General features: G+C 39.2%; 1 long non-coding RNA gene across 1 annotated transcript in view; it reads right to left on the bottom strand.

Moving 5' to 3' along the window:
- Positions 1-1,362: 1,362 nt before the first annotated feature.
- The window catches only part of LOC135448599 (uncharacterized), a 60,208-nt gene continuing 47,636 nt past the window's right edge, over positions 1,363-13,934 (bottom strand). The window contains exon 3 of the long non-coding RNA XR_010440516.1: positions 1,363-1,439. This is a non-coding gene — a long non-coding RNA (uncharacterized LOC135448599). The remainder of the gene's footprint in view (positions 1,440-13,934) is intronic.

Here is a 13,934-nt window from a genome sequence, read left to right as displayed (position 1 = left end):
TATCATAAAACCTTTTCCAAAAACTCCATTAATTTCTCCAGCAATTATCAAAAGAACATGAGACTACTTCACTAAACAACAAAATCAAGAATGTATTAAATTGTTTTTCTGGTCTGAAATGAATTATGAAAGAAAACACATCTGCAAAATAAACCTAAAACACTGGTTCTAGAGCTTAAACCACTTTATAATAAAAAATATATGTAGTGACTTCAGAGACCCTACTGTTGCTAGATCATAAAATCTAATGCTTAACTGCTATCAAGAAATGTGTAAAGATACATAATTAATCAGGTATATGCACACACTTTGCTTTTCCACACCAATAAATACAAACACTGCACAAAACTCTTTGCAATGTCCTCCACACTACTGAGAGATTACACAGCATCTGCATGAAAACACACTCCTTCTGCAAGGAACACAGAAGTAAATAAATACTGCATGATCTAGAAACAGCAGGACATCTAGTCCAGGCAAGTATAACGACTTTGCTGTGTTTTCTTGGGAAACAAAAATACTCTCCTTCATCCTTTCAGAGTCCCAAGATGGAGATAACCAGCATCATTTCTCAGAGCTGGTATCATAAAATGAATTAAAATAGTAGGGACATGTTGCTAATATTAAATAAACCTGTTGGAATGAAAAAGCATCCATATACATAGGATTAATAAGGACATTCTCCCCTTCTCTTTACCATGTAAAATAAGAAAACTCTAAAGGTTTTCAATGCATCACCCTTACAGGAAGTATCTTTTATTCCTCCTGGCAGACTTTAAGTATTCAAGCTGGAAGATGTGGGTTCTACTTTCATCTTCTTTTGATTTATATAATGATCCTGTTTGTTTTTATGAGCTCAGTATACTGTCAACAACAACAGGACTCTCAGCTGGGCTTTGTGGATGCTGATGCTGAGCTGAAATTGAATTTAAATGGCTCTGAAATTTGTCTGAACCACAACCTTCAGATTCATGACCAAACTTAGGATGGAATGAGACCCGTGTTCTGTGCCAGGGCCATTCTTCTTCTACATGGTTGTTTCATTCCCTTGACACTCCAAGGATAACATCCCTCAGGAGGGATGGAGGTTTTGCTTCTCTCAACAGCAGAAAAGATGTAATACTAGGAGAGCCTTTGGAACTGAAAAAGGATGGCCACATAGACATTATCAGCCCATGTTTCTGACCATTTCAAGAAAGTAATGGAAGCAGGTGAGCATGCAAAATCTCTAATCACAAAATTGAATTTCAGTGTTAGTATTTTGGATCGGTGTTTTAACTAAAAGGATCCATAAAAGGTAAACTTGGAAGAGGAAAAAAAATCAGGTAACATACAAGATCTGTTAGACGTGTCCTCTTAGGGGAAAATATCCATAAAGTCTTTATCTCCCATGGCTCAGGCTCACTTTCCATGAAAATTCCTGTAAATGAAGATAATATCTGGGGGAAAAAAAAACCAAAAACATAAGTCAGGGAAGTGCATGAAGCAGCTCTTGAAAATACTGATTAGTGAAGTCATTGCAAGTTTCACTAATGTGATATTAATTGCTGTGGCTACATTTGTTAAAGAAGGATCCAAAAATACCTTTCAATAGCAGGAGCAGAATCAAGAAAGAGCATTCTGTGCTCTTCCAGGTTGTGACACGTGAATACAAAAAAGTTCTTGTTTTGTTCTGCTAAAGAACATTTCAAGCACAAGTTCAAACTATTTATGTCTAAGTCAGAGGTTGCCTCCCACTAAATTCAATAGCACCAAGGGATGGACCTTCGAAAAGCTGCAGTTATGGGAAGATGTTCACTCCCATATGAAACTAAAGGTTTTATTTTTCACTCCCCATCCAGTTCTGCCGTATCTCTAATATGCTGTACTTACTCTCAGCTTCTAAAATATATTATTTTTTAAGATGAAGGGTGTGGGGAAAGCAGAGAAACAGGAAAGGACAGACTAAATAAGATCACAAAGCCACACCACATTTTCAGCAACTAGCTGATATCCTATGAAACAGGATTTCAAACCATCTTTGCATTCCCTACTAACAAATTCCCAAGAGCTTTCTGTGTATGATGATAGCAATTTATTTTTTTTTTTTTATGATTTTTCAGAAAGGGCACAAACTGATCCTTTGGAGAGATAGTGCGTTTTATCTGCAGGGACTTTGTAAACAAATTGATCCAGATGTTTTGCTTTAGAACTCTCCAGACACAGTAAATTATTCCTTACTACATCAACACTTCATTTCCTCTATTTGCAACTAATATCTCAAAACAGAACCCTTTTCAAAAGACAAATAATTGAAATGTTGTATCAGCATTAGCAAGATCATTTGGACACTTTATTTTAAAAAAATCTGTCTTCTATATATGGATGCATTTGGTTACATATAATCGTTTCCAGAAAGGATCAAGATCAAATGTATTAAGAATGTATTTGGATCCTTTTCCTAAGCCACTGAAAATTTATCAAAGAAATACTGAGAATTGGATTTTTCCTTTCCTTTGTTACATGATTTGTCGCATTTATCTTTAAAAAACCCCTAGACATGTGCAATGGTAATGGTCTCCAAAGTCTGAGTAAAAACTCTGACAACAACTAGTCTATGCAATTAGAATGAAACTAAAGTGAGAAAAAGGGCAAATAGACAGAATAGGCATATGGACTAGGCAAAAGATATTTAAGAATATTTGACAATATAGACACATATACATTAAAAAATTCATAGAGAAGAAAGAAACCTGCTCTCTGTGTTGCTTGGTGGCATGCCAAACAGACTGCTTCTCATAAATGCATATAAAGATTTTTTTAATTAATTTCTTTTAAAACCAGTAACAAAACCAGTTAATTTACTTTAAAGATATAAGGGGCTTCCAGGAATATGAAGACAAATATATTACCTGTAAAAGGAGCCCTATTAAATATATCCCAGATGAACATACTGTATCAAAACACATTTTGCTAACTTCCTTAACTACCTTTGGATGTTTCTCTTTCATTTTAAAATGTAAATGTTTCTCCATAACATCAAAATAATCTCTCCTATTTACATGCTTTCTGAAGATCTCATACTGTCAAATACAGCAACCAGGTTTCCATCCTGTGCCTCCAGAATTAGAATATTTGCTTTAAAATGAAATCATTGGTAGCTTTCCAGTTACTGTAAGGACAGCAGGATCAACTGAGTGCACAGCAACAGATTAGGAAGCAGGTGGTTTGAGGCTAAATCTAAACAGTTTCCTCACATAGCTTTGTAAAGTGGGGTGCAGATAACTCCTAATGAGTGTTAAGGGCTGTCTAGTCACTTAGTTGTATAGAAGGTCTAGACAGGTCAAGGTCTAAGGATCAGAGCTTCTAATTACATTCTATTAAATGCTCATTAGTTGTAAAAGATGTCACTAGAAGAACCATCAGAGATATAGTGCCTAATTATTTAATATTAGTGCCCTCTTAAGACCCTCAGGACTTGAAAAACTATGATAACTTGAAAAAGAAAAAGAGACAGCCAAAAAGGAGGTGAATCTGAGGACACAGCTGAAAATTGAGGTCATTGTTCTATATCACATTCCCCATGTAAAAGAGGAATTTGAAACTCATCATCTATTGAATCAGTCAGTATTTGGCAGCATCATTTCTAATGTTGAGTTAAACCATTTAGGAGACAAATTTGGAGAGTCTTTCATTGCAAAATGAGCAAATAATGAAATACATTTATTTCATAACCTGTATTTGCTACAAACACAACTCACTGAACTGTTGCTCATTCTCTAAAAGCTAATAAAAAAGAGAAATAATTATGACTAAAACCAGCAGGCCTTTTTACTTCCTTTAAAGAAAAGCCTCATATGAAATCTCTTGTGGTTTGGTGATGTGCGCTGTTGCTGACTGGCAGGACAGGATTTGGCCATGCAGCTCCCCAGAGGCTGTCCTTGTGCTGTTTTTCTCCCAGCACTCACACTAGGACAATACATCAAGCTGGACAGATAAAAGGGAAGAGCACCTGTTAGCCATGAATTCTGCAATGAAATATTTTAAAACAGCAACAACCAAAGTGAGTAGTAAATAAATAACAGGCCCAGGCTTTGGCTAGAGGGAAAAGGCACCCACAGCCAGGAACACCAGCACCCAGCTGGGTCAGAAGCAAAGGTAACTCCTGTGTCTCAGGTCAGGGAGTGCAGTATGCAGTGCCAAGGACTGATCTTTTCCAGCTGCGAAGATCCCAGGAGACAGAAATATGGTCCCCAGGTTTAGGAGAAATCTCCTGAGGTTCCCTTTAAGGGCAGCACAGCAGTGCTGGAATAACTCCAAAGTATTCTGACATTTCCCTCCCTCCTCCTCTCCTTTTCCTTTTCCTTTTCCTTTTCCTTTTCCTTTTCCTTTTCCTTTTCCTTTTCCTTTTCCTTTTCCTTTTCCTTTTCCTTTTCCTTTTCCTTTTCCTTTTCCTTTTCCTTTCCTTTCCTTCCCTTCCCTTCCCTCCCTCCCTCCTTCCCTCCTTTCTATTTGAGCACCCAAAAACATGACACTGTTCAGACTTCTTGGACCTATGAAACATTTTGGAAAGTGAAAGACTCCAGGTTTTACCATGACCTCTGGTGCTTCTCAGTCTCCTGACAGCCCTCAAATTACCTGGACTGCAGCCTTGCTTGCAATATCTTGGCTCCGCTGTTCCCTGTCTGCCTGGAACCAATTAATGCATTAGCACAGAAAAAGAAAAAAAATTAAAAAAAAAAAAATTAATCATCCTTCTCTGAACCTCAAAAGACTCAAGTTTTGGACAGACCACTATGGAGATGGGGCAAGATCTGAACTGTTACCCCTTCCTAGCTGAGAAAAAGTTTTGCTATTTATTTCCCTTCTTACCAACTGCTATCTAAGTTGTGGAACTGCATTTATCAGGCTTGCTTCCCTTCCCTTTGTCCTTTATAGCATCCTGGTAGAAGCTAAAAAAGGGCACCACCTCCCCTTTTTTCCTCCCAGAATTCAAACTGCCCAGTACAAGGTGGCAAGAACCTCCTCTTTATCATTTTGTCTTTTGGAGTGAATCTTTTTTAGCCTCAAACTGCAGTATACCAATGCCAACAGGAACACACAACCTTTTTTACCTCACTCATAAATTGAATAACTTCCTTCTTCCTTCTTCTGAGGCGAATCTCAGAACCTCATAAACCTCCTCTGTTTCCTGTAATCCTATCTATCCAGAAAAGCACCTTTTAGTACCATTCCCTTCTCCTGACACAGTGCTTCATCCTCCCTGAGACTCACAACTACTCCTCCTGCTCTGACAGCCCTCCACCAGCCCCTCCCACAGGCTCAGGGCATCCCTAAGCACATACTAAGGCTGAAAGAATCCTTAGACTCAGAATCTGCGGATACCCTCACTCCTGGCAAGCCTCTGCCTCCTCCTCCTACTCCATTCTATCTCTGGTCCTTGATAAGGAGAAAAGGAGGCTGTAAGGAAAGCCTGTAAGAGCAACTCACGTCAGCAGTGCACCAAACCCTGCCTTTGCTTTACCAAATCAGCCTCTAGATGCTCCTCAGGGCCAGCATGGAATTATTTAATAAAATCACACCATGCCCACAGCAAGCAGAAAGCAGCACAGACACAGCAGGATGGGGTTCAGTCACCTCTAGTGCCAGAAAGATGAAGCTGAACCTCAAGCAGCTTAACCACTCTGCAGATCTCCATGTCCTGCAATCCCAGAGCTACCAGAAGGCCCTGATCCCAACTTCAACTTCTTTTAATTTTTTGTCCCTTTACCATATTTTCATTTCTGTCCCAAAATATTCCTGTATTTCCTTTTTTACCCTTAAAAACACAAGAGTTGGCTTTTTAAAATGCCAATTAACCAAGAACAGAGGGGAAATGACACATCAGGAGTAAAATGGAGCACTCAATTCTCTGGCTTGCTAATTAGGATTTATGTACTGGAAAAATCCAATTCCTGGCACCGGTGAGTTAATAAAGAAATGAAAAAATGTCTGGAAAATTGGAAAAACTGGTAAAATTGTCTAAAAAAACTAGCACATCTGGTCATTTCCCCACACATTGTTATTAGCACCACAATTATTTCAGCAGGAGGCAAGCTGGGAAGAAGTAATACATGACCAATGAAGAAAAGCAGTAGCAAGAAAACCTATCACTCAGGCACTAACTCCTGAGAGAAAGCAGACTTGGCCCTAAACAGAAAAGTCTATTTTAACATGCACCCCCTTAAACACTGATTTATAGTGTTTAAACTGGAGATAATTATTTCCACTAGGGGTATCACAACTGCAAAATTACCCTGTTCTTTCTGTGAAGTCATTTACATTGGTACATGAGTTACTAATGTTTTGCTACTTACCTGCTTTTTCTAGGGGTAGGGAGGAAAATATGAGGTGCAAAACAAGACAAAACAGATCCCCAGATAGTAATTCATACAGCATGTATGTGTGTGTGAAGAGGATTCACTTACATGCTCCTGAGATTATAATGTTTAGCATAAAGATTTCTTAGACCATACCACTGAATGTGTCCTTCTTTCATAATTGTTTTTATGAGGAAGGCAAGAAAAAAATCCCAGGAATATTGCAAATTACAGCTTTGCTGTGTTGATTCTCCTTTAAGATTTTTGCTTTTATATATTTGCATAGTAATGTTTCATGATATGATAATTTCAACAGTATAATGGGGTTCTCTTGCTTATTCTGCAGCACAATCCTTCAGAAATCTTATACAGAATAAGCTTCTTGCTAACATAGTGATTACTAAGACCTTTTTCTTTTTAAAACTGTCCATATAATTACCAGCCATGCTTCATAAGTATGATAATTTACATTGTAGTTAAATTGGGCAAGATCCAGTAAGGGAGTAAGGGAATTCAGTGCTAAGCACTATCTTTCAGTACATCAGATCCCACTGGAAAATTCAAAAAGGAAAGTCTTGGGCTCTCTATTCAATTCAGAGGATAAATTCATGCCTCAGAATTTAATCCAAAGCAGCCAACATACCATGTAGGCAGCTGATGGCAACATATTCAGGAGGCAACCCCCTAGAAGTGGCCTAGATGAGTGCTCTGCTTTAAATCCTGGTCATTCAGGGCAGCAGTTTCATTTACAGAGTCTTTGGAGCCCAGAAGTCTTGACTCATGCTACATATTTATCTCTGGGGGGGAAAAATAACCCAACAACAACAACAAACAAACAAATAAAAAATCCATGGTTAATGCTTGCCTATTAAAAGCGGGTTAGGAAAGCAGATGGGCTCCTGTCTTCATATAATCACCCAGTAATTTCCCAGGCAGTAAAGGATCTCATTTCTACTCTTAGCTCAAGGGAGCTCAAAATCACATCTCCAAAGAAATGTTCCTACTTGCAAGTATGCTCAATCCCTGAAGCACAGTCAAGAAGATCTGGGCCCAAGACAGACAGCAAAAACTGAAGCCCAACAGGTCAGTAGTTTTACTTGTAAGGAGTACTTTTCCTCTTCTACCAGGACATTTTCTTTACTTTATCAAGCAGCAGCTCCATGGAAAATGCACAGTATAGGCAAGGAGAAGGAACACATCTCTCTCTGTGTTCTGAGCCCTTCTTCACATGCATGCTCAAGTGAAACAATGCAGAGTGAGCAGCTGACTACTGCCTACCCAGTGGCAAAACTTCATGGACTAAGATGGAAAAGGCTCAGCCACACAAACCAAGATTAAATGACAGCCTAGAGACCAGGTATAACTCATTTGGTGCAAGCTGTAGGATTTCATATTAGTCAAAAGGGAACTGGAGCATTCTCATTCTGCTCAAGTATCTCAGTCTTCAGGCTGGGTGAAACCCCTTGTGGTGACCTTTAGAAACAAGCCAGCAGCTGCTACTCTTTTAATTTTTTTCTTTTTTGTGAAATGACTGAATGTGTCAGCATGTGAATAGCCCTTACAGATGAGGCCCATCTGAAATTCACAAACCTGCTAGCTTTGCCTTTCCCACACTGATATATCATCTACCTCTTTAATTTAAACCTCTTCTTACATGTCTTCTGACCTCATTCAAACACCAACTAATTTACTCCAAAATACATTGCTTCAACATGTTTGGGTTTATCTCCTGAAACTAGCGAAACATTCTTCTCTGTCCCAAAAAAGTGGTCAACAAAATCCAACTATATTCATTTCAACCATGTCAAGATTTAACTGTTAACTATACCAAAGAAACACAGGGAAAGGGGAGAAAAGCATGAACTTGGACTAATGGGCTTGCCATGATTCAACTTGGAATGAAAAAGAAAGGAAAAAGTCCATACAAAACACATCCATTTGCTGTTGACAGTTACCAGATATTATGTTCCCATCCACATACAGAACTGATCTACTTTTGTATATTCTGTACTAATATGTGAAGACCTAAGGAAGGAATACTCTGTTGCTAGATCCCTTTCAGGTTTGTATGTGATTTAGATACTGAGATGCTTTGCCTTGTTAACACCATGTTAAGGTGTGTGCACAAAAGACAACACTCAGGCTCCTGGGGAATATACACAAGACAGTCAGTGGCTGTCCTGGATATCCTGGATGATGGTCCTGGATGATGGTCCTGGATGGCAGTAATCCTCTGTTATTACTGCTCATCGTAATAACGAGCAGTACCTACCTTGTTTTCAAATCAATGACTGCCCATAGTGACAGAGATGATCAAATTGTCAATGAAGGAGCCCCTCAGCTGTAGTTATTGACACCTGGGAATTTCTGACCCCTTACTCCTTTGGCTCCTCAACAGAAACTACCTATGCACTTCAGCCATTTCTAATGTCAGGATAAACAACAAATTCCATGAGAAAAATAGAGCACAGAGGTCAGCTGGAATGTCTTTCATATCACCATTCAGTTTAACCCATCTGTGTTCATAAATCAGTGCCCATGAAATGCAGAACATTCCAGTTTCAGATGAGGGCACAAGGGAAGAAAGAGTTCAAGATCCCTTTTGACATTTTTAATTAAAATAGATTTTATTTCTTTAATCTTAATAAAGATCATAAAACCATATAGCAGCAGTTGCCTTAATGTCTACTGTGCTTATAATTAACCTTTGGTCTCAGACATTAGACAGTGAATTCTGGATTCCTGAAGCATTAATTATATGGTAGTTATCCTATAATTGGTTTGAAATCAGTCTCTTTGAGACACTTGTACTAAAGACCCATGTCATTAGAGAGTATCCATGCAGTTGAATCATCTCATTTTATGAGGGATCATTTTGTTGTTTGGCCTCCAGTGGTGAGTGTTGCCCCATTCAATGTTTGCAGATTCTCATCAGCTTACACTGAAAAACCAGTATCTTCAATAGTCAGAAATGCACTTTTCCCTGCATTTCCCTACCATGCCCACTCTCATCCACAATTGATTATCAGCCAAGATTTCCAAAACTGATCATTGATGTCCTCTTCCCCAGAGGTGCAACTGAAAAAGCAATTTTTTTTATTTTCCGCCCCTTGGACAACCTGCCAGAATCAGATGGTTCAAAGGGACTAGATACAAGGAATCCCCTTTTTCTATTATTTTAATCACTACCATCAAACCAGATTATCTATTAAACTATCAGATTTATTTTCCCCCACTAATATATGCAATATATTAGAAATAATAACTTGTTTAATATGTATACTTCAAGTCCCAACAAGGGCTAATAATATTGTGTCACCCAAAATCAGAATCAAATACCACTTCTCCAACACAAAGAATAACTTGTGAAGAATTTTACATCTTTGAATCTTGGTGCACTTTGACAAAAAAATAGCATAAGTGCTCCCAGCCATACTTCACCTGATAAGGAACTAAAGTGCAAAAGGGTCACCAGGTGTGTTCCATGCAGGGCTGGAAGCACAAAGAGCAGCTCCTCTAAACATTAGCCCTCTGCATACATTTTTCTTTCCCTTTATTTTCTCTCTTTGTATTAGAAATTCTGCTGTCAATGACTCTCATGATTGACCACATCATATTACAAACTCAAGAGAGTGAAAACTAAACAACTGCCGAAAAGAAATTATTAGTTTCTTTCAAAAGCGAGACTATTCTGAAGTCTTTGTTTCTTCTTTTTGTTTTAAATTGCTTTTTATTTTTTCAGCAACTAACACAGGCTTTGATTAAGATTTTCTTTCACATTTTCACTCCTGCTGTTCTTTTGAGAAAGAAATGAATACCTATCCTCTGAGATACGCAGGAAATCACCGGGAAAACCATAACAGAGCAGACTTGGCATTTCTTAAATTTCTAAGTAAAAATCAAACAGCAAAAAAACCAACATGCTTTATAGAACATAAAGCAGCAAAGAAGACTTGTGCCAAGGCTTTAAATAAATTCTTTCAAATCTTCCTAAAAGAAAGCGGGCGGGGGGGGGGGGGAAGCATCATTAAGCTGGATTCCATGGAAAGAGAGTTGTTGTGCTTTGGGGTTTTTTTGGTTTGGACTATTTTTTTTAAGAGCTAAAAGAAATTCCAAGGCTTACACTTGCCTTGGAGCCTCAATGCCAATTTTTGTGGTTTTACAACCACAGTTTCTTATTTTTCTTTGTTTTTTCTTTCCTTTTTTTTTTTTTTTTTTTTTTGAGAGAGAGAGGGAGGAGTTGTTTGTTTATTTTTCTAAAGTATTTCTCTCTTTCCCATTGTCATGTATGATACCCACACACTAAACAAGGGAAACTAACACCAAAGGGCATTCAGAGAGACTGCCTATTTAAACCAAATGGCATTTTCCCTTCATCACCAAAGTGTAAAGGCTCTAACCAGCAGGACAGTTAAAGTGAGAATGGCATTTCACCCCTCTTCTCAAGCTGTCACTGAAGACCTACAGGACCTCAACTCCTCCACCAGCTTCTTTTCTAGCCTTTTACAAGAGGCGTCATTGCCAAGATGGAATTCTACCCAAAATGCATATGAATGTACAAGACAAGCAGGATGAGGGTACAAAATAGAGTATTTTTTCATTGCTTCTTTCCTTATACTTGCAATTAGGTTACTGCTACAGGCTCTATGTCTGCTATGAAGGAGAATGTGTAAATTATCATTGTCTAGTGTAAGTATTTTGTCCACTATTGGCTGGCACCAAATAAAACAGAAGAATCTTCTGCATGCACAAGCCTTCTCTGGATATAACTTAAAAACATTTATGGGGGTAGTCAAGGCAAAGCCAGGTTCTGACAGTGGCATTGTGAGCTACTTCATCTACTGTCCTGGGTAGCTTCAATATTTATGTGTTTTATCTTGAAAACCTATGTGAAGAAAGAGCAAAGGTTTGGGGTTTTCTGACTGCTTCAGGCTTCTCCTAATTTGTCATACTGTGGTTTATGTTATGGTAGGGGAAGGAGAACATCCTTTGCTGATTATGATGCTCATAATTTTGCAATCTTGTTTGAAGTTTTAAATAAATAACATCTTCTTAACAGTAGTTTGAAATAAACAGTGACATTGTCCCTGATCTGTGTACAGTATTTCTTGGATTAGGTGGTAGGTTTTGGCAAGGGGAGGGAAATGAGAGCAAGATGTTTCCCTCTGCCATTTTTCTTCTTGAACACTGCTAGAAAATCTAGTCTTACCTATCAGCATCCCCAAGCTTACAGAGATTACTCCTTGTATTTCCAGATCATCTCAATGAACACAAAGTTCTCCCAAAATTAAAGGGGAGACAAAACCAAAGATTTAGAGGTACTCTGCTTCAGTTTTGGGACTTACCAGACTCATTGCCTGCAATATCTTTGGAGACAAAGGACCTTTAAGGCATCCGTCCTTCCCAAGGCCAGTATAGGCACAGTCAAGTCCATTTCATGTTGTGTGATTGCCTGTGATTCAGACTTGCTTGAGAAAGTCTGCACTGTTCTCACAAGCAGCATACCACAAGGCAAAAGCTGAGCTGTTGATGGTTCCTAGTGGCTAAGTTTTGACAACATTAATAAAGCATTTTACAGTTTCTTAGAGTTCCTTTCCAAAGTATTTGACTATTTTCTGTTTAAATTATAACACCACCATAGAAGTCATTCAGGCCAATTCAGCTGATGCTCACTACCTCACAAGCTGATAATCCAAAGGGTGTTAATTTCCCTCTGCATTCTAAGCACTGCTCATGCTAAGTCAAGGCAGGACTCTCAGAAATACAGCTGAGAAAGAATTAGCTGGTTTAAGATTTGTTGTTTACTTCCTAAGCCCATGAAAAACTTATTGCTCTAATAAAAACTGAGTAAAATAAATAAAAGGAGCATTAAATTAAAGGAAATTAAGTTGACAAGCTTGACTAACCTGATCTTTTCTATGACGAGGTGACCCAGCTGTAGATGAGGGAAGGCTGTGCTTGTTGTCTACCCAGACTTTAGCAAAGCCTTTGACATTGTTTCCCACAGGATTGTCCTGGAGAAACTGCCCACTTATGGCTTGGACTGGCATGTTCTTTAGTGAGTAATAAACTGACTGTGTGGCTGAGCCCAAAGATTTGTGGTGACTGGATTTACATCCAGGGCAGCCAGTCCCCAGTGGTGTTCCCCAGGGATTGGTGTTGCTGCCAGTACTCTTTAATAACCTTATCAATGAGGGGACCAAGGGCACGTCAGTTTGCAGATGACACCAAGCAAGAGTGTGATCTGATGCAGGGCAGGATTTTGCACAGGGATCTGGACAGGCTGGACTGATGGCCCAAGGTCAATGGTGTGAGGGTCAACAAGGCCAGGTTCTGGTCCTGCACTGGGGTCACAACTACCCTGGGCAGTGCTGCAGGCTGGGGACAGGGTGGCTGGAAAATGGCCCAACAGAAAAGGACCTGGAGGTGCTGGTTGACAGAAACTGAACGTGAGCCGAGGTGTCCAAGAAGGCCAGTGGCACCCAGGCCTGTGTGAGGAACAGTGTGGCCAGCAGGGCCACTGCAGTAACCATCCCCCCCCATAGCCATCACTGTGAGGCCACACCTCAAATTCCATGCTCAGTTTTGAATCCGTTATTGCAAGAAAGACATTGAGGAGCTGGAGCATGTCCAGAGAAGGGCAATGGAGCTGGAGAAGGGTCTGGAGCACAAGTGATAGGAGCACATACTGATAAGAATAAGCTGAGGGATGTGAGGTTGTTTAGTGTGGAGAAAAGGAGGTTCAGGAGAGACCTTTTTGCTGTCTACAACAACCTGAAAGGAGGGTGCAGCCAGGTGGGGACTGGTCTCTTCTCCTATGTAACAAGATATAGGACAATAAGAAACAGCCTCAAGTTGTACCAGTGGGGGATGAGATTGGATATTAGGAAAAATCTCTTTACAGAAAGGGTTGTCAAGCAGGCAGATCAGGGAAGTAACAGAGTCACCATCCCTGGAGGTATTTAAAAGATATGTAGGTGTGCTACTTAGGGACAACCAGCTTGGCAGTGCTGGATTAACGGCTGGGCTCAATGCTCTTGAACTTTTTTCCAACCTAAACAATTTTATGATTCTTTTATAAATCAGAACAAATGCAAAGGTGTTGCAAGACCTAAGGAAAGGGCGGGTTTCTTTTGTATTTTATAGTATTTTTGAAGTTTCTTGAACATAAGCAATGTGTTTTACTCAGCAACATCAAACCCTTTGTTCCACAGTTTGAAAAACAAGTGCTCCTTTTAGCCATTGCTTTTTCCAGACCATGGGAAAATACCAGCAGTGAATTTGAGATTCATGTTCCTGAAGATGTATACATGTTGTTATGATCTCAAGTATGCTACTGCTTGAGAACTTGATTACACACTTTATGACTGTTTGTGGAAACTGTGACATTTTCCTCTAAAGATGAGGATTTACTATGAGTGAAAAGGGTTGCCTTGCAGCAGCTTAACCAAAACAGAAGTTCATTATCATGGCTATTGAAAGGCTAGAAAGAGACATTTCAGAAAGCAAAAATAAGAACCATACTCTTCCCCATTTCTCTCTCTCATTATTACTCATTCCCATCTTCTGTAACATCTTGCCATCTGTATTCAAGTT

Source organism: Zonotrichia leucophrys, chromosome 5 (genome assembly GCF_028769735.1).
Source record: "Zonotrichia leucophrys gambelii isolate GWCS_2022_RI chromosome 5, RI_Zleu_2.0, whole genome shotgun sequence".
NCBI classification, from domain to species: Eukaryota; Metazoa; Chordata; class Aves; order Passeriformes; family Passerellidae; genus Zonotrichia; species Zonotrichia leucophrys.
The sequence above is the reverse complement of the archived record's forward strand: the minus strand, read 5'-3'. Positions and strand labels throughout refer to the sequence as shown.